Raw genomic sequence first — 19,940 nt, 5'->3', positions numbered from 1 at the left:
TTACTAGAGCTTTCAAACTTAATGTCAACCATCTGTCCAATGCCTGTATTAATGTCCTTGAGATTTGTACGGCTAGCTCTACTCATTGATGCACATGCATTTTGGGGGGTTTTTTAAGTGTGTTTTCCCATGTCATTGCCAGTGTGGTTTTCACAGGCTAAGCAACTCAGTGGGCTCTATCAGACCAAGGCCTAGTTTATAGCCAGTGAATTTGCTAGAGATAGGTTAAAGGGCTGGCGCGCCCCGGCTTTGACAGCGATTTTTAAAAAGTGCATTTTGATGAGTCATTGCCAATGCTTCTTTTCAAAGGTGAATAAAATCTAAGCCATTTGATGCAGCATCACAAAACTCGGCATGCTCCATCTGGCCATGGCCTTGATTCAGCTTTGGCGGAACCACAGCATAGCCAAAAACAATGCAATGGGCTGAAATTATTATACCTTTGATGTTAAGGCCTCTCAAGAATGCCTAAGGGATATGAGCATATGGAAGGTCACAACGAGCAGATGGCTTGCATTCTTTCTGCCTTCAATGGCGTGCCGGCTAGCAGAAGGTGTCCAAATGTGGACTTCAGCCAGAAATCGAAAAATCAATCAATGGAAACTGCCAACACGGGCTGGTTGGTCTAGGCGTATGATTCTTGGTTAGGGTGCGAGAGGTCCCGGTTTCAAATCCCGGACGAGCCCCATTTCCTTACTTTAGATCCACAGGTGTCTGGCACCATTTATTAGTGGCCCTTTCTGAAAAGTTCTGGGCCCCTGACTTCTGTTTCTTTCAAATGTCCAGTAAAAAGGGGACTATAGGGGGGTGTGAAAAGGCATGTTGGTCTAGAGGTATGATTCTCGCTTTGGGTGTGAGAGGTCCCGGGTTCAATTCCCGGACAAGCCCGCCTTAACCTCAAATCTCTGACTGATGTTAGAGCGAGGAAACTACTTTAAAATTATGCTAAGTAGTGTCCAACTTCAGACAATACAAGAGTGCCCACTGCCTGTCCTGGTGATCTAAGCCAGAATTTGCTTGTTAGGTTTTAAGGAATTTACTTAGGTAACAATCACCTAAACCTGATGTCTGTTTTTACAGAGAAATGCACAGTGTCACCCAACCAGCAACTTTAAAGCTAGGGCTTTCAAACTTAATGTCATCCATCTGCCCAAAGCCTGTATTAAAGTCCTTGAGTTTTGTACGGCTAGGTCAAGTCATTGATGGACATGCATTGTGGGGTTTTTTTTTAAGTGTCTTTTGCCATGTCATTGCCAGTGTGGTTTTCACAGGCTAAGCAACTCAGTGGGCTCTATCAGACCAAGGCCTAGTTTATAGCCATTAAGTTTGCTGGAGAAAGGTTAAAGGGTTGGCATGCAGGCTTCAAGAGTGATTTTTAAAAAGTGCATTTTGCTGAGTCAAAGTATTAGTGCGCTAGACTTAGGAGTGTTTTTTCACAGGCTATTTAAATATGCTGTCTTAACTGTAACAATCAAATTAGATTAGCCTTGCGACTAACCTTTGTATTGTGGAAGATCTAAGGGACCGGAACTAGCTTGAGCTTTGCTAAATATTAGAGACACATATTTTAGTACCAGGTGTGGTGAATTTGGAAAATCAGCTCTGGCGGGACCACAACATAGCCAAAAACATTGCAAAGGGCTGAAATGATCATACCTTTGATGTTAAGGCCTCCCAAGAATGCCTAAGTGAGCTTAACACGTGGAAGGTCACAACGAGCAGTGGGCTGTATCAGACATCTATTTTTATAGAGAAATGCACAGTGTCACCCAACCAGCAACTTTAAAGCTAGGGCTTTCAAACTTAATGTCATCCATCTGCCCAAAGCCTGTATTAAAGTCCTTGAGTTTTGTACGGCTAGGTTAAGTCATTGATGCACATGCATTGTGGGGTTTTTTTTTAAGTGTCTTTTGCCATGTCATTGCCAGTGTGGTTTTCACAGGCTAAGCAACTCAGTGGGCTCTATCAGACCAAGGCCTAGTTTATAGCCAGTAAGTTTGCTGGAGAAAGGTTAAAGGGTTGGCATGCAGGCTTCAAGAGTGATTTTTAAAAAGTGCATTTTGCTGAGTCAAAGTATTAGTGCGCTAGACTTAGGAGTGTTTTTTCACAGGCTATTTAAATATGCTGTCTTAACTGTAACAATCAAATTAGATTAGCCTTGCGACTAAACTTTGTAGGGTGGAAGATTTAAGGACCAGAACTGGCTTGAGCTTTGGTAAATATTAGAGACACATATTTTAGTACCATGTGTGGTGAAGTTGGAAAATCAGCTCTGGCGGAACCACAGCATAGCCAAAAACATTGCAAAGCGTTGAAATGATCATCCGCCAGAGCTGATTTTCCAACTTCCCCACACATAGTACTAAAATATGTGTCTCTAATATTTACCAAATATTTACCAATTTACTAGAACTTTCAAACTTAATGTCAACCATCTGTCCAATGCCTGTATTAATGTCCTTGAGATTTGTACGGCTAGCTCTACTCATTGATGCACATGCATTGTGGGGTTTTTATTAAGTGTGTTTTCCCATGTCATTGCCAGTGTGGTTTTCACAGGCTAAGCAACTCAGTGGTCTCTATCAGATCAAGGCCTAGTTTATAGCCAGTGAATTTGATAGAGATAGGTTAAAGGGCTGGCGCGCCCCGGCTTCGACAGTGATTTTTAAAAAGTGCATTTTGCTGAGTCATTGCCAATGCTTCTTTTCAAAGGTGAATAAAATCTAAGCCATTTGATGCAGCATCACAAAACTCGGCATGCTCCATCTGGCCATGGCCTTGATTCAGCTTTGGCGGAACCACAGCATAGCCAAAAACAGTGCAAAGGGCTGAAATGATCATACCTTTGATGTTAAGGCCTCTCAAGAATGCCTAAGAGCGCTTAGCATGTGGAAGGTCACAACGAGCAGTGGGGTCTATCAGATGTCTATTTTTACAGTGAAATGCACAGTGTCACCCAACCAGCAACTTTAAAGCTAGGGCTTTTAAACTGAATGTCATCCATCTGTCCAATGCCTGGATTAAAGTCCTTGATTTTTGTAAGGCTAGGTCAAATCATTGATGCACATGCATTGTCGGGTTTTATTTTTTAAGTCTGTTTTGCCATGTCATTGCCAGTGTGGTTTTCACAGGCTAAGCAACTCACTGGGCTCTATGAGACTAAGACCTAGTTTATAGCCAGTGAGTTTGCTGGAGAAAGGTTAAAAGGTTGGCATGCAGGCTTCAAGAGTGATTTTTAAAAAGTGCATTTTGCTGAGTCAAAGTATTAGTGCGCTAGACTTAGGAGTGTTTTTTCACAGGCTATTTAAATATGCTGTCTTAACTGTAACAATCAAATTAGATTAGCCTTGCGACTAAACTTTGTAGGGTGGAAGATTTAAGGGACCAGAACTGGCTTGAGCTTTGGTAAATATTAGAGACACATATTTTAGTACCATGTGTGGTGAAGTTGGAAAATCAGCTCTGGCGGAACCACAGCATAGCCAAAAACATTGCAAAGCGCTGAAATGATCATCCGCCAGAGCTGATTTTCCAACTTCCCCACACATGGTACTAAAATATGTGTCTCTAATATGTACCAAATATTTACCAATTTACTAGAACTTTCAAACTTAATGTCAACCATCTGTCCAATGCCTGTATTAATGTCCTTGAGATTTGTACGGCTAGCTCTACTCATTGATGCACATGCATTGTGGGGGGTTTTTTAAGTGTGTTTTCCCATGTCATTGCCAGTGTGGTTTTCACAGGCTAAGCAACTCAGTGGGCTCTATCAGACCAAGGCCTAGTTTATAGCCAGTGAATTTGCTAGAGATAGGTTAAAGGGCTGGCGCGCCCCGGCTTCCACAGCGATTTTTAAAAAGTGCATTTTTATGAGTCATTGCCAATGCTTCTTTTCAAAGGTGAATAAAATCTAAGCCATTTGATGCAGCATCACAAATCTCGGCATGCTCCATCTGGCCATGGCCTTGATTCAGCTTTGGCGGAACCACAGCATAGCCAAAAACAATGCTATGGGCTGAAATTATTATACCTTTGATGTTAAGGCCTCTCAAGAATGCCTAAGAGCGCTTAGCATGTGGAAGGTCACAACGAGCAGTGGGGTCTATCAGATGTCTATTTTTATAGTGAAATGCACAGTGTCACCCAACCAGCAACTTTAAAGCTAGGGCTTTTAAACTGAATGTCATCCATCTGTCCAATGCCTGGATTAAAGTCCTTGATTTTTGTAAGGCTAGGTCAAATCATTGATGCACATGCATTGTCGGGTTTTATTTTTTAAGTCTGTTTTGCCATGTCATTGCCAGTGTGGTTTTCACAGGCTAAGCAACTCACTGGGCTCTATGAGACTAAGACCTAGTTTATAGCCAGTGAGTTTGCTGGAGAAAGGTTAAAAGGTTGGCATGCAGGCTTCAAGAGTGATTTTTAAAAAGTGCATTTTGCTGAGTCAAAGTATTAGTGCGCTAGACTTAGGAGTGTTTTTTCACAGGCTATTTAAATATGCTGTCTTAACTGTAACAATCAAATTAGATTAGCCTTGCGACTAAACTTTGTAGGGTGGAAGATTTAAGGGACCAGACCTGGCTTGAGCTTTGGTAAATATTAGAGACACATATTTTAGTACCATGTGTGGTGAAGTTGGAAAATCAGCTCTGGCGGAACCACAGCATAGCCAAAAACATTGCAAAGCGCTGAAATGATCATCCGCCAGAGCTGATTTTCCAACTTCCCCACACATGGTACTAAAATATGTGTCTCTAATATGTACCAAATATTTACCAATTTACTAGAACTTTCAAACTTAATGTCAACCATCTGTCCAATGCCTGTATTAATGTCCTTGAGATTTGTACGGCTAGCTCTACTCATTGATGCACATGCATTGTGGGGTTTTTATTAAGTGTGTTTTCCCATGTCATTGCCAGTGTGGTTTTCACAGGCTAAGCAACTCAGTGGGCTCTATCAGATCAAGGCCTAGTTTATAGCCAGTGAATTTGATAGAGATAGGTTAAAGGGCTGGCGCGCCCCGGCTTCCACAGTGATTTTTAAAAAGTGCATTTTGCTGAGTCATTGCCAATGCTTCTTTTCAAAGGTGAATAAAATCTAAGCCATTTGATGCAGCATCACAAACCTCGGCATGCTCCATCTGGCCATGGCCTTGATTCAGCTTTGGCGGAACCACAGCATAGCCAAAAACAGTGCAAAGGGCTGAAATGATCATACCTTTGATGTTAAGGCCTCTCAAGAATGCCTAAGAGCGCTTAGCATGTGGAAGGTCACAACGAGCAGTAGGGTCTATCAGATGTCTATTTTTACAGTGAAATGCACAGTGTCACCCAACCAGCAACTTTAAAGCTAGGGCTTTTAAACTGAATGTCATCCATCTGTCCAATGCCTGGATTAAAGTCCTTGATTTTTGTAAGGCTAGGTCAAATCATTGATGCACATGCATTGTCGGGTTTTATTTTTTAAGTCTGTTTTGCCATGTCATTGCCAGTGTGGTTTTCACAGGCTAAGCAACTCACTGGGCTCTATGAGACTAAGACCTAGTTTATAGCCAGTGAGTTTGGTGGAGAGAGGTTAAAGGGTTGGCACTTAGGCTTCGAGAGTGATTTTTAAAAAGTGCATTTTGCTGAGTTAAAGTATTAGTGCGCTAGACTTAGGAGTGTTTTTTCACAGGCTATTTAAATATGCTGTCTTAACTGTAACAATCAAATTAGATTAGGCTTGCGACTAAACTTTGTAGGGTGGAAAATCTAAGGGACCGGAAATGGCTTGAGCGTCGGTAAATATTAGAGACACATATTTTAGTACCATGTGTGGTGAAGTTGGAAAATCAGCTCTGGCGGAACCACAGCATAGCCAAAAACATTGCAAATGGCTGAAATGATCATCCGCCAGATCTGATTTTCCAACTTCCCCACATCTGGTACTAAAATATGTTTCTCAAATATTTACCAATTTACTAGAGCTTTCAAACTTAATGTCAACCATCTGTCCAATGCCTGTATTAATGTCCTTGAGATTTGTACGGCTAGCTCTACTCATTGATGCACATGCATTGTGGGGGGTTTTTTAAGTGTGTTTTCCCATGTCATTGCCAGTGTGGTTTTCACAGGCTAAGCAACTCAGTGGGCTCTATCAGACCAAGGCCTAGTTTATAGCCAGTGAATTTGCTAGAGATAGGTTAAAGGGCTGGCGCGCCCCGGCTTCCACAGCGATTTTTAAAAAGTGCATTTTTATGAGTCATTGCCAATGCTTCTTTTCAAAGGTGAATAAAATCTAAGCCATTTGATGCAGCATCACAAATCTCGGCATGCTCCATCTGGCCATGGCCTTGATTCAGCTTTGGCGGAACCACAGCATAGCCAAAAACAATGCAATGGGCTGAAATTATTATACCTTTGATGTTAAGGCCTCTCAAGAATGCCTAAGGGATATCAGCATATGGAAGGTCACAACGAGCAGATGGCTTGCATTCTTTCGGCCTTCAATGGCGTGCCGGCTAGCAGAAGGTGTCCAAATGTGGACTTCAGCCAGAAATCGAAAAATCAATCAATGGAAACTGCCAACACGGGCTGGTTGGTCTAGGCGTATGATTCTTGGTTAGGGTGCGAGAGGTCCCGGTTTCAAATCCCGGACGAGCCCCATTTCCTTACTTTAGATCCACAGGTGTCTGGCACCATTTATTAGTGGCCCTTTCTGAAAAGTGCTGGGCCCCTGACTTCTGTTTCTTTCAAATGTCCAGTAAAAAGGGGACTATAGGGGGGTGTGAAAAGGCTTGTTGGTCTAGAGGTATGATTCTCGCTTCGGGTGTGAGAGGTCCCGGGTTCAATTCCCGGACAAGCCCGCCTTCACCTCAAATCTCTGACTGATGTTAGAGCGAGGAAACTCCTTTAAGATTATGCTAAGTAGTGTCCAACTTCAGACAATACAAGAGTGCCCACTTCCTGTCCTGGTGATCTAAGCCAGAATTTGCTTGTTAGGTTTTAAGGAATTTACTTAGGTAACAATCACCTAAACCTGACGTCTGTTTTTACAGAGAAATGCACAGTGTCACCCAACCAGCAACTTTAAAGCTAGGGATTTCAAACTTAATGTCATCCATCTGTCCAATGCCTGGATTAAAGCCCTTGAGTTTTGTACGGCTAGGTCAACTCATTGATGCACATGCATTGTGGGGGTTTTTTTTAAAGTGTGTTTTGCCATGTCATTGCCAGTGTGGTTTTCACAGGCTAAGCAACTCAGTGGGCTCTATGAGACTAAGGCCTAGTTTATAGCCAGTGAGTTTGCTGGAGATAGGTTAAAGGGTTGGCACGGAGGCTTCGAGAGTGATTTTTAAAAAGTGAATTTTGCTGAGTCAAAGTATTAGTGCGCTAGACTTAGGAGTGTTTTTTCACAGGCTATTTAAATATGCTGTCTTAACTGTAACAATCAAATTAGATTAGCCTTGCGACTAAACTTTGTATGGTGGAAGATCTAAGGGACCGGAACTGGCTTGAGCTTTGGTAAATATTAGAGACACATATTTTAGTACCATGTGTGGTGAAGTTGGAAAATCAGCTCTGGCGGAACCACAGCATAGCCAAAAACATTGCAAAGGGCTGAAATGATCATACCTTTGATGTTAAGGCCTCCCAAGAATGCCTAAGTAGAGCTTAACACGTGGAAGGTCACAACGAGCAGTGGGCTCTATCAGACATCTATTTTTATAGAGAAATGCACAGTGTCACCCAACCAGCAACTTTAAAGCTAGGGCTTTCAAACTTAATGTCATCCATCTGTCCAATGCCTGGATTAAAGTCCTTGATTTTTGTACGGCTAGGTCAACTCATCGATGCACATGCATTGTGGGTTTTTTTTTTTAAAGTGTGTTTTGACATGTCATTGCCAGTGTGGTTTTCACAGGCTAAGCAACTCACTGGGCTCTATGAGACTAAGGCCTAGTTTACAGCTAGTGAGTTTGCTGGAGATAGGTTAAAGGGATGGCACAGAGGCTTCGAGAGTGATTTTTGAAAAGTGAATTTTGCTGAGTCAAAGTATTAGTGCGCTAGACTTAGGAGTGTTTTTTCACAGGCTATTTAAATATGCTGTCTTAACTGTAACAATCAAATTAGATTAGCCTTGCGACTAAACTTTGTAGTGTGGAAAATCTAAGGGACCGGAAATGGCTTGAGCTTCGGTAAATATTAGAGACACATATTTTAGTACCATGTGTGGTGAAGTTGGAAAATCAGCTCTGGCGGAACCACAGCATAGCCAAAAACATTGCAAAGGGCTGAAATGATCATACCTTTGATGTTACGACCTCTCAAGAATGCTTAAGAGAGCTTAGCATGTGGAAGGTCACAACGAGCAGTGGGCTCTATCAGACGTCTATTTTTACAGTGAAATGCACAGTGTCACCCAACCAGCAACTTTAAAGCTAGGACTTTCAAACTTAATGTCATCCATCTGTCCAATGCCTGGATTAAAGTCCTTGATTTTTGTATGGCTAGGTCAACTCATTGATGCACATGCATTGTGGGTTTTTTTTTTTAAGTGTGTTTTGCCATGTCATTGCCAGTGTGGTTTTCACAGGCTAAGCAACTCAGTGGGATCTATGAGACTAAGGCATAGTTTATAGCCAGTGAGTTTGCTGGAGATAGGTTAAAGGGTTGGCACGGAGGCTTCGAGAGTGATTTTTAAAAAGTGAATTTTGCTGAGTCAAAGTATTAGTGCGCTAGACTTAGGAGTGTTTTTTCACAGGCTATTTAAATATGCTGTCTTAACTGTAACAATCAAATTAGATTAGCTTTGCGACTAAACTTTGTAGGGTGGAAAATCTAAGTGACCGGAAATGGCTTGAGCGTCGGTAAATATTAGAGACACATATTTTAGTACCATGTGTGGTGAAGTTGGAAAATCAGCTCTGGCGGAACCACAGCATAGCCAAAAACATTGCAAAGGGCTGAAATGATCATACCTTTGATGTTAAGGCCTCCCAAGAATGCCTAAGTAGAGCTTAAGCATGTGGAAGGTCACAACAAGCAGTGGGCTCTATCAGACATCTATTTTTATAGAGAAATGCACAGTGTCACCCAACCAGCAACTTTAAAGCTAGGGCTTTCAAACTTAATGTCATCCATCTGTCCAATGCCTGGATTAAAGTCCTTGATTTTTGTATGACTAGGTCAACTCATTGAAGCACATGCATTGTGGGGTTTTTTTTTTAAAGTGTGTTTTGCCATGTCATTGCCAGTGTGGTTTTCACAGGCTAAGCAACTCACTGGGCTCTATGAGACTAAGGCCTAGTTTATAGCTAGTGAGTTTGCTGGAGAGAGGTTAAAGGGTTGGCACGGAGGCTTCGAGAGTGATTTTTAAAAAGTGAATTTTGCTGAGTCAAAGTATTAGTGCGCTAGACTTAGGAGTGTTTTTTCACAGGCTATTTAAATATGCTGTCTTAACTGTAACAATCAAATTAGATTAGCCTTGCGACTAAACTTTGTAGGGTGGAAAATCTAAGGGACCGGAAATGGCTTGAGCTTCGGTAAATATTAGAGACACATATTTTAGTACCATGTGTGGTGAAGTTGGAAAATCAGCTCTGGCGGAACCACAGCATAGCCAAAAACATTGCAAAGGGCTGAAATGATCATACCTTTGATGTTACGACCTCTCAAGAATGCCTAAGAGAGCTTAGCATGTGGAAGGTCACAACGAGCAGTGGGCTCTATCAGACGTCTATTTTTACAGTGAAATGCACAGTGTCACCCAACCAGCAACTTTAAAGCTAGGACTTTCAAACTTAATGTCATCCATCTGTCCAATGCCTGGATTAAAGCCCTTGAGTTTTGTACGGCTAGGTCAACTCATTGATGCACATGCATTGTGGGTTTTTTTTTTTAAGTGTGTTTTGCCATGTCATTGCCAGTGTGGTTTTCACAGGCTAAGCAACTCAGTGGGATCTATGAGACTAAGGCCTAGTTTATAGCCAGTGAGTTTGCTGGAGATAGGTTAAAGGGTTGGCACGGAGGCTTCGAGAGTGATTTTTAAAAAGTGAATTTTGCTGAGTCAAAGTATTAGTGCGCTAGACTTAGGAGTGTTTTTTCACAGGCTATTTAAATATGCTGTCTTAACTGTAACAATCAAATTAGATTAGCCTTGCGACTAAACTTTGTATGGTGGAAGATCTAAGGGACCGGAAATGGCTTGAGCGTCGGTAAATATTAGAGACACATATTTTAGTACCATGTGTGGTGAAGTTGGAAAATCAGCTCTGGCGGAACCACAGCATAGCCAAAAACATTGCAAAGGGCTGAAATGATCATACCTTTGATGTTAAGGCCTCCCAAGAATGCCTAAGAGAGCTTAGCATGTGGAAGGTCACAACGAGCAGTGGGCTCTATCAGACAGTCTATTTTTACAGATGAAATGCACAGTGTCACCCAACCAGCAACTTTAAAGCTAGGGCTTTCAAACTTAATGTCATCCATCTGTCCAATGCCTGGATTAAAGTCCTTGATTTTTGTACGGCTAGGTCAACTCATCGATGCACATGCATTGTGGGTTTTTTTTTTTAAAGTGTGTTTTGCCATGTCATTGCCAGTGTGGTTTTCACAGGCTAAGCAACTCACTGGGCTCTATGAGACTAAGGCCTAGTTTATAGCCATTGAGTTTGCTGGAGATAGGTTAAAGGGTTGGCACGGAGGCTTCGAGAGTGATTTTTAAAAAGTGAATTTTGCTGAGTCAAAGTATTAGTGCGCTAGACTTAGGAGTGTTTTTTCACAGGCTATTTAAATATGCTGTCTTAACTGTAACAATCAAATTAGATTAGCCTTGCGACTAAACTTTGTAGGGTGGAAAATCTAAGGGACCGGAAATGGCTTGAGCTTCGGTAAATATTAGAGACACATATTTTAGTACCATGTGTGGTGAAGTTGGAAAATCAGCTCTGGCGGAACCACAGCATAGCCAAAAACATTGCAAAGGGCTGAAATGATCATACCTTTGATGTTAAGGCCTCTCAAGAATGCCTAAGAGAGCTTAGCATGTGGAAGGTCGCAACAAGCAGTGGGCTCTATCAGACGTCTAATTTTCAGAGAAATGCACAGTGTCACCCAACCAGCAACTTTAAAGCTAGGACTTTCAAATTTAATGTCATCCATCTGTCCAATGCATTGATTAAAGTCCTTGATTTTTGTATGACTAGGTCAACTCATTGATGCACATGCATTGTGGGTTTTTTTTTTTAAGTGTGTTTTGCCATGTCATTGCCAGTGTGGTTTTCACAGGCTAAGCAACTCACTGGGCTCTATGAGACTAAGGCCTAGTTTATAGCCAGTGAGTTTGCTGGAGAGAGGTTAAAGGGTTGGCACGGAGGCTTCGAGAGTGATTTTTAAAAAGTGAATTTTGCTGAGTCAAAGTATTAGTCTGCTAGACTTAGGAGTGTTTTTTCACAGGCTATTTAAATATGCTGTCTTAACTGTAACAATCAAATTAGATTAGCCTTGCGACTAAACTTTGTAGGGTGGAAAATCTAAGGGACCGGAAATGGCTTGAGCTTCGGTAAATATTAGAGACACATATTTTAGTACCATGTGTGGTGAAGTTGGAAAATCAGCTCTGGCGGAACCACAGCATAGCCAAAAACATTGCAAAGGGCTGAAATGATCATACCTTTGATGTTAAGGCCTCCAAGAATGCCTAAGAGAGCTTAGCATGTGGAAGGTCACAACGAGCAGTGGGCTCTATCAGACGTCTATTTTTACAGTGAAATGCACAGTGTCACCCAACCAGCAACTTTAAAGCTAGGACTTTCAAACTTAATGTCATCCATCTGTCCAATGCCTGGATTAAAGTCCTTGATTTTTGTATGGCTAGGTCAAGTCATTGATGCACATGCATTGTGGGTTTTTTTTTTTAAAGTGTGTTTTGCCATGTCATTGCCAGTGTGGTTTTCACAGGCTAAGCAACTCACTGGGCTCTATGAGACTAAGGCCTAGTTTATAGCCAGTGAGTTTGCTGGAGAGAGGTTAAAGGGTTGGCACGGAGGCTTCGAGAGTGATTTTTAAAAAGTGAATTTTGCTGAGTCAAAGTATTAGTGCGCTAGACTTAGGAGTGTTTTTTCACAGGCTATTTAAATATGCTGTCTTAACTGTAACAATCAAATTAGATTAGCCTTGCGACTAAACTTTGTAGGGTGGAAAATCTAAGGGACCGGAAATGGCTTGAGCTTCCGTAAATATTAGAGACACATATTTTAGTACCATGTGTGGTGAAGTTGGAAAATCAGCTCTGGCGGAACCACAGCATAGCCAAAAACATTGCAAAGGGCTGAAATGATCATACCTTTGATGTTAAGGCCTCCCAAGAATGCCTAAGAGAGCTTAGCATGTGGAAGGTCACAACGAGCAGTGGGCTCTATCAGACGTCTATTTTTACAGTGAAATGCACAGTGTCACCCAACCAGCAACTTTAAAGCTAGGGCTTTCAAACTGAATGTCATCCATCTGTCCAATGCCTGGATTAAATCCCTTGAGTTTTGTACGGCTAGGTCAAGTCATTGATGCACATGCATTGTGGGTTTTTTTTTTTTAATTGTGTTTTGCCATGTCATTGCCAGTGTGGTTTTCACAGGCTAAGCAACTCAGTGGGCTCTATGAGACTAAGGCGTAGTTTCTTCCCAGTGAGCTTGCTGGAGATAGGTTAAAGGGTTGGCACGGAGGCTTCGAGAGTGATTTTTAAAAAGTGAATTTTGCTGAGTCAAAGTATTAGTGCACTAGACTTAGGAGTGTTTTTTCACAGGCTATTTAAATATGCTGTCTTAACTGTAACAATCAAATTAGATTAGCCTTGTGACTAAACTTTGTAAGGTGGAAAATCTAAGGGACCGGAAATGGCTTGAGCTTCGGTAAATATTAGAGACACATATTTTAGTACCATGTGTGGTGAAGTTGGAAAATCAGCTCTGGCGGAACCACAGCATAGCCAAAAACATTGCAAAGGGCTGAAATGATCATACCTTTGATGTTAAGGCCTCCCAAGAATGCCTAAGAGAGCTTAGCATGTGGAAGGTCACAACGAGCAGTGGGCTCTATCAGACGTCTATTTTTACAGTGAAATGCACAGTGTCACCCAACCAGCAACTTTAAAGCTAGGGCTTTCAAACTGAATGTCATCCATCTGTCCAATGCCTGGATTAAAGTCCTTGATTTTTGTAAGACTAGGTCAACTCATTGATGCACATGCATTGTGGGGTTTTTTTTTTAAGTGTGTTTTGCCATGTCATTGCCAGTGTGGTTTTCACAGGCTAAGCAACTCACTGGGCTCTATGAGACTAAGGCCTAGTTTATAGCCAGTGAGTTTGCTGGAGATAGGTTAAAGGGATGGCATGCAGGCTTCAAGAGTGATTTTTAAAAAGTGAATTTTGCTGAGTCAAAGTATTAGTGCGCTAGACTTAGGAGTGTTTTTTCACAGGCTATTTAAATATGCTGTCTTAACTGTAACAATCAAATTAGATTAGCCTTGCGACTAAACTTTGTAGGGTGGAAAATCTAAGGGACCGGAAATGGCTTAAGCATTGGTAAATATTAGAGACACATATTTTAGTACCATGTGTGGTGAAGTTGGAAAATCAGCTCTGGCGGAACCACAGCATAGCCAAAAACATTGCAAAGGGCTGAAATGATCATACCTTTGATGTTAAGGCCTCCCAAGAATGCCTAAGAGAGCTTAGCATGTGGAAGGTCACAACAAGCAGTGGGCTCTATCAGACGTCTATTTTTACAGTGAAATGCATAGTGTCACCCAACCAGCAACTTTAAAGCTAGGGCTTTCAAACTTAATGTCATCCATCTGTCCAATGCCTGGATTAAAGTCCTTGATTTTTGTACGGCTAGGTCAACTCATCGATGCACATGCATTGTGGGTTTTTTTTTTTAAAGTGTGTTTTGCCATGTCATTGCCAGTGTGGTTTTCACAGGCTAAGCAACTCACTGGGCTCTATGAGACTAAGGCCTAGTTTATAGCCAGTGAGTTTGCTGGAGATAGGTTAAAGGGTTGGCACAGAGGCTTCGAGAGTGATTTTTAAAAAGTGAATTTTGCTGAGTCAAAGGATTAGTGCGCTAGACTTAGGAGTGTTTTTTCAGAGGCTATTTAAATACGCTGTCTTAACTGTAACAATCAAATTAGATTAGCCTTGCGACTAAACTTTGTAGGGTGGAAAATCTAAGGGACCGGAAATGGCTTGAGCTTCGGTAAATATTAGAGACACATATTTTAGTACCATGTGTGGTGAAGTTGGAAAATCAGCTCTGGCGGAACCACAGCATAGCCAAAAACATTGCAAAGGGCTGAAATGATCATACCTTTGATGTTAAGGCCTCCCAAGAATGCCTAAGAGAGCTTAGCATGTGGAAGGTCACAACGAGCAGTGGGCTCTATCAGATGTCTATTTTTTCAGAGAAATGCACAGTGTCACCCAAACAGCAACTTTAAAGATAGGGCTTTCAAACTGAATGTCATCCATCTGTCCATTGCCTGGATTAAAGCCCTTGAGTTTTGTACGGCTAGGTCAAGTCATTGATGCACATGCATTGTGGGTTTTTTTTTTTAAAGTGTGTTTTGCCATGTCATTGCCAGTGTGGTTTTCACAGGCTAAGCAACTCACTGGGCTCTATGAGACTAAGGCCTAGTTTATAGCCAGTGAGTTTGCTGGAGATAGGTTAAAGGGTTGGCACGGAGGCTTCGAGAGTGATTTTTAAAAAGTGAATTTTGCTGAGTCAAAGTATTAGTGCAGTAGATTTAGGAGTGTTTTTTCACAGGCTATTTAAATATGCTGCCTTAACTGTAACTATCAAATTAGATTAGCCTTGCGACTAAACTTTGTAGGGTGGAAAATCTAAGGGACCGGAAATGGCTTGAGCTTCGGTAAATATTAGAGACACATATTTTAGTACCATGTGTGGTGAAGTTGGAAAATCAGCTCTGGCGGAACCACAGCATAGCCAAAAACATTGCAAAGGGCTGAAATGATCATACCTTTGATGTTAAGGCCTCCCAAGAATGCCTAAGAGAGCTTAGCATGTGGAAGGTCACAACGAGCAGTGGGCTCTATCAGACGTCTATTTTTACAGTGAAATGCACAGTGTCACCCAACCAGCAACTTTAAAGCTAGGGCTTTCAAACTGAATGTCATCCATCTGTCCAATGCCTGGATTAAAGTCCTTGAGTTTTGTACGGCTAGGTCAACTCATTGATGCACATGCATTGTGGGGTTTTTTTTTTAAAGTGTGTTTTGCCATGTCATTGCCAGTGTGGTTTTCACAGGCTAAGCAACTCACTGGGCTCTATGAGACTAAGGCCTAGTTTATAGCCAGTGAGTTTGCTGGAGATAGGTTAAAGGGTTGGCACGGAGGCTTCGAGAGTGATTTTTAAAAAGTGAATTTTGCTGAGTCAAAGTATTAGTGCGCTAGACTTAGGAGTGTTTTTTCACAGGCTATTTAAATATGCTGTCTTAACTGTAACAATCAAATTAGATTAGCCTTGCGACTAAACTTTGTAGGGTGGAAAATCTAAGGGACCGGAAATGGCTTGAGCTTCGGTAAATATTAGAGACACATATTTTAGTACCATGTGTGGTGAAGTTGGAAAATCAGCTCTGGCGGAACCACAGCATAGCCAAAAACATTGCAAAGGGCTGAAATGATCATACCTTTGATGTTAAGGCCTCCCAAGAATGCCTAAGAGAGCTTAGCATGTGGAAGGTCACAACGAGCAGTGGGCTCTATCAGACGTCTATTTTTACAGTGAAATGCACAGTGTCACCCAACCAGCAACTTTAAAGCTAGGGCTTTTAAACTGAATGTCATCCATCTGTCCAATGCCTGGATTAAAGTCCTTGAGTTTTGTACGGCTAGGTCAACTCATTGATGCACATGCATTGTGGGTTTTTTTTTTTAAAGTGTGTTTTGCCATGTCATTGCCAGTGTGGTTTTCACAGGCTAAGCAACTCACTGGGCTCTATGAGACTAAGGCCTAGTTTATAGCCAGTGAGTTTGCTGGAGATAGGTTAAAGGGTTGGCACGGAGGCTTCGAGAGTGATTTTTAAAAAGTGCATTTTGCTGAGTCAAAGTATTAGTGCGCTAGACTTAGGAGTGTTTTTTCACAGGCTATTTAAATATGCTGTCTTAACTGTAACAATCAAATTAGATTAGCCTTGCGACTAAACTTTGTAGGGTGGAAAATCTAAGGGACCGGAAATGGCTTGAGCTTCGGTAAATATTAGAGACACATATTTTAGTACCATGTGTGGTGAAGTTGGAAAATCAGCTCTGGCGGAACCACAGCATAGCCAAAAACTTTGCAAAGGGCTGAAATGATCATACGCATAGTAAGGCCTCCCAAGAATGCCTAAGAGAGCTTAGCATGTGGAAGGTCACAACGAGCAGTGGGCTCTATCAGACGTCTATTTTTACAGTGAAATGCACAGTGTCACCCAACCAGCAACTTTAAAACTAGGGCTTTCAAACTTAATGTCATCCATCTGTCCAATGCCTGGATTAAATTCCTTGATTTTTGTACGGCTAGGTCAACTCATTGATGCACATGCATTGTGGGTTGTTTTTTTTTAAAGTGTGTTTTGCCATGTCATTGCCAGTGTGGTTATCAGAGGCTAAGCAACTCACTGGGCTCTATGAGACTAAGGCCTAGTTTATAGCCAGTGAGTTTGCTGGAGATAGGTTAAAGGGTTGGCACGGAGGCTTCGAGAGTGATTTTTAAAAAGTGAATTTTGCTGAGTCAAAGTATTAGTGCAGCTAGACTTAGGAGTGTTTTTTCACAGGCTATTTAAATATGCTGTCTTAACTGTAACAATCAAATTAGATTAGCCTTGTGACTAAACTTTGTAGTGTGGAAAATCTAAGGGACCGGAAATGGCTTGAGCTTCGGTAAATATTAGAGACACATATTTTAGTACCATGTGTGGTGAAGTTGGAAAATCAGCTCTGGCGGAACCACAGCATAGCCAAAAACATTGCAAAGGGCTGAAATGATCATACCTTTGATGTTACGACCTCTCAAGAATGCCTAAGAGAGATTAGCATGTGGAAGGTTACCACGAGCAGTGGGCTCTATCAGACGTCTATTTTTACAGTGAAATGCACAGTGTCACCCAACCAGCAACTTTAAAGCTAGGGCTTTCAAACTGAATGTCATCCATCTGTCCAATGCCTGGATTAAAGTCCTTGATTTTTGTAAGGCTAGGTCAACTCATTGATGCACATGCATTGTGGGTTTTTTTTTTAAGTGTGTTTTGCCATGTCATTGCCAGTGTGGTTTTCACAGGCTAAGCAACTCACTGGGCTCTATGAGACTAAGGCCTAGTTTATAGCCAGTGAGTTTGCTGGAGATAGGTTAAAGGGTTGGCATGCAGGCTTCGAGAGTGATTTTTAAAAAGTGCATTTTGCTGAGTCAAAGTATTAGTGCGCTAGACTTAGGAGTGTTTTTTCACAGGCTATTTAAATATGCTGTCTTAACTGTAACAATCAAATTAGATTAGCCTTGCGACTAAACTTTGTAAGGTGGAAAATCTAAGGGACCGGAAATGGCTTGAGCTTCGGTAAATATTAGAGACACATATTTTAGTACCATGTGTGGTGAAGTTGGAAAATCAGCTCTGGCCGAACCACAGCATAGCCAAAAACATTGCAAAGGGCTGAAATGATCATACCTTTGATGTTAAGGCCTCCCAAGAATGCCTAAGAGAGCTTAACATGTGGAAGGTCACAACGAGCAGTGGGCTCTATCAGACGTCTATTTTTACAGTGAAATGCACAATGTAACCCAACCAGCAACTTTAAAGCTAGGGCTTTCAAACTGAATGTCATCCATCTGTCCAATGCCTGGATTAAAGCCCTTGAGTTTTGTACGGCTAGGTCAAGTCATTGATGCACATGCATTGTGGGTTTTTTTTTTTAAAGTGTGTTTTGCCATGTCATTGCCAGTGTGGTTTTCACAGGCTAAGCAACTCACTGGGCTCTATGAGACTAAGGCCTAGTTTATAGCCAGTGAGTTTGCTGGAGATAGGTTAAAGGGTTGGCACGGAGGCTTCGAGAGTGATTTTTAAAAAGTGAATTTTGCTGAGTCAAAGTATTAGTGCACTAGGCTTAAGAGTGTTTTTTCACAGGCTATTTAAATATGCTGTCTTAACTGTAGCAATCAAATTAAATTAGCCTTGTAACTAAACTTTGTAAGGTGGAAAATCTAAGGGACCGGAAATGGCTTGAGCTTCGGTAAATATTAGAGACACATATTTTAGTACCATGTGTGGTGAAGTTGGAAAATCAGCTCTGGCGGAACCACAGCATAGCCAAAAACATTGCAAAGGGCTGAAATGATCATACCTTTGATGTTAAGGCCTCCCAAGAATGCCTAAGTAGAGCTTAACATGTGGAAGGTCACAACAAGCAGTGGGCTCTATCAGACATCTATTTTTATAGAGAAATGCACAGTGTCACCCAACCAGCAACTTTAAAGCTAGGGCTTTCAAACTTAATGTCATCCATCTGTCCAATGCCTGGATTAAAGTCCTTGAGTTTTGTACGGCTAGGTCAACTCATTGATGCACATGCATTGTGGGGTTTTTTTTTTAAGTGTGTTTTGCCATGTCATTGCCAGTGTGGTTTTCACAGGCTAAGCAACTCACTGGGCTCTATGAGACTAAGGCCTAGTTTATAGCCAGTGAGTTTGCTGGAGAGAGGTTAAAGGGTTGGCATGCAGGCTTCGAGAGTGATTTTTAAAAAGTGCATTTTGCTGAGTTCAAAGTATTAGTGCGCTAGACTTAGGAGTGTTTTTTCACAGGCTATTTAAATATGCTGTCTTAACTGTAACAATCAAATTAGATTAGCCTTGCGACTAAACTTTGTAGGGTGGAAAATCTAAGGGACCGGAAATGGCTTGAGCTTCGGTAAATATTAGAGACACATATTTTAGTACCATGTGTGGTGAAGTTGGAAAATCAGCTCTGGCGGAACCACAGCATAGCCAAAAACATTGCAAAGCGCTGAAATGATCATCCGCCAGATCTGATTTTCCAACTTCCCCACATCTGGTACTAAAATATGTTTCTCAAATATTTACCAATTTACTAGAGCTTTCAAACTTAATGTCAACCATCTGTCCAATGCCTGTATTAATGTCCTTGAGATTTGTACGGCTAGCTCTACTCATTGATGCACATGCATTTTGGGGGGTTTTTTAAGTGTGTTTTCCCATGTCATTGCCAGTGTGGTTTTCACAGGCTAAGCAACTCAGTGGGCTCTATCAGACCAAGGCCTAGTTTATAGCCAGTGAATTTGCTAGAGATAGGTTAAAGGGCTGGCGCGCCCCGGCTTTCCACAGCGATTTTTAAAAAGTGCATTTTGATGAGTCATTGCCAATGCTTCTTTTCAAAGGTGAATAAAATCTAAGCCATTTGATGCAGCATCACAAATCTCGGCATGCTCCATCTGGCCATGGCCTTGATTCAGCTTTGGCGGAACCACAGCATAGCCAAAAACAATGCAATGGGCTGAAATTATCATACCTTTGATGTTAAGGCCTCTCAAGAATGCCTAAGGGATATCAGCATATGGCAGGTCACAATGAGCAGATGGCTTGCATTCTTTCGGCCTTCAATGGCGTGCCGGCTAGCAGAAGGTGTCCAAATGTGGACTTCAGCCAGAAATCGAAAAATCAATCAATGGAAACTGCCAACACGGGCTGGTTGGTCTAGGCGTATGATTCCTCGTTAGGGTGCGAGAGGTCCCGGTTTCAAATCCCGGACGAGCCCTGTTTCCTTACTTTAGATCCACAGGTGTCTGGCACCATTTATTAGTGGCCCTTTCTGAAAAGTGCTGGGCCCCTGACTTCTGTTTCTTTCAAATGTCCAGTAAAAAGGGGACTATAGGGGGGTGTGAAAA

At 41.7% G+C, this 19,940-nt stretch overlaps 2 non-coding genes across 2 annotated transcripts; both read left to right on the top strand.

Moving 5' to 3' along the window:
* The first annotated feature begins 816 nt into the window (after positions 1–816).
* On the top strand, positions 817–888 carry trnap-ugg. Its single transcript has one exon. It is a non-coding gene; the product is annotated as a tRNA-Pro (tRNA).
* Positions 889–6,778: 5,890 nt separating this feature from the next.
* Positions 6,779–6,850, top strand: trnap-cgg. The gene has a single exon. It is a non-coding gene; the product is annotated as a tRNA-Pro (tRNA).
* Positions 6,851–19,940: the final 13,090 nt, after the last annotated feature.

Source organism: Electrophorus electricus, chromosome 21, assembly GCF_013358815.1.
Source record: "Electrophorus electricus isolate fEleEle1 chromosome 21, fEleEle1.pri, whole genome shotgun sequence".
Classification (NCBI taxonomy): Eukaryota; Metazoa; Chordata; class Actinopteri; order Gymnotiformes; family Gymnotidae; genus Electrophorus; species Electrophorus electricus.
Note: the sequence above shows the minus strand (reverse complement) of the source record. Positions and strands in the feature narration are given on the sequence as shown.